The sequence below is a fragment of the Echinops telfairi genome, unplaced genomic scaffold, assembly GCF_000313985.2.
Source record: "Echinops telfairi isolate 266 unplaced genomic scaffold, ASM31398v2 ScPeMD7_3533;HRSCAF=4204_0, whole genome shotgun sequence".
NCBI lineage: Eukaryota > Metazoa > Chordata > Mammalia > Afrosoricida > Tenrecidae > Echinops > Echinops telfairi.
Window position 1 is genome coordinate 68903811 of NW_022107431.1, and position 1624 is coordinate 68905434.

Here is a 1624-nt window from a genome sequence, read left to right on the forward strand (position 1 = left end):
AATTCCATTTCAACAATTTAAAAAATTTTGTTTCAATATGGGCATTGAACTTATCTTTTATGATCATAATTCACATAAAATATTCCTCAATCACAAGAAATATTTTTGTCCAAAGTTGGTAATATAATCATACATACTCATACATGTGAATTTAAGATTGCCTGTTTTCTCTGTGTGTATAGATTATTGAGGGACAAGGTTAATTAAACACAACAAATATTCCTTATTACAACAGTCAGATTATTTATTAGCCTTTCCTTCTCTTTTGAAGAAGCTTCACTTTATTAGAAGTTCATGGGCTTCTGGTTTAACAAATGCTAAAGGCAGAAAACCAGAAACATGAAAACTGATCATTCTCACCCAAAATTTAAATGTGAAGTTCTAATCCACATTTTTTTTCTGAAAGCTTTTATTCATTTCTCAACATTTGATTGAATATGAGTTATTCTGCATGCCATAGAAATCAGAGCCTACAATGAAATCACATATCAAAGGAGTTATTTTCAATATAAATGAAGGAATCTAAATGTTTAGTATCCTCTCAAATATTTTTAAAAGAACCTTTCTGTGATATTGAGGTAATCTCATGTCGATTTGAGGGTATTAGGTGTTAGTCCAGGTTGATTAGAGAAACAAACATAGGGGCACTCATATATGTACAAGAAAGGCCTTTCTATCAAGGAGTAATTGGATATCAATAGAACATCCCATCCCAGTCCAAGTCAAGTCCACAAGTTCAATCTTAGCCCATAAGTCTGATTCTAGTTCATAAATCCCTCTTCAGACTCATGCAGCTACATGCAATGATGTGGAATGTAGGAAGATCACAGAGTGGGAGGTGAAAAGTCTTGTTGATACACTGGGGTGGAAGCATCTCAGTGCTGGTGTGGGTTTCTGTGTGGCTCCCCCAGCTTTCCAAGGGTAGCTTGTCAAAAGGAAGGTGAAGTCAGAGAGAGAGGCAGATTAGCCTCCTTTCTTACAGAAAGTCTCTGTTATGCTACTTATGATTCACCATAGTTTTGCAATGCTATGGAAACCACAATTTGTTTTCTTTGGGAATAAAAATTCATATGAGAATAATGCACATATATACAAGTATATGCACAAGCACATACAACTTCACATACACTCTCTGCTGTAATTCAATTGCAAGGAGATTATGTTAATTATCTCTACTAATTAAAATAAAATTATTGCAATCGGATGTGAAATAAATAAGATTTTAGAAAAATAATAAAGGTAGAAATCCCAATTTAGATGATCACACTTTTCCAGAAATGTCATTGTTACATTTCTCAAAAAATTTGCAAAACCAAGTAATAGATTGATATAATATTTAGATTTTTTTTTATTTTCAATAGGTTAATATAGGTTTCAAAGGACTTCTGAGGAAAAGGTCAATGTGATTATCTCAATTTTCATCTTTGGATACTGGATTGAAGTTGACTATATGCCTTTTTATGGGTGGATAGAACCTATATCATTTGTTTGTGCTGTCCTAGAAATTAATACAGGCTATCAATATAGTTTTATCAAAACAGTAGTGGCTGTTAATAGGATTCCTGAGTTGTCAAATTTGTTATGAAACTTTAGCATATGGTGTGCAAAAGGCAAACATGTAATA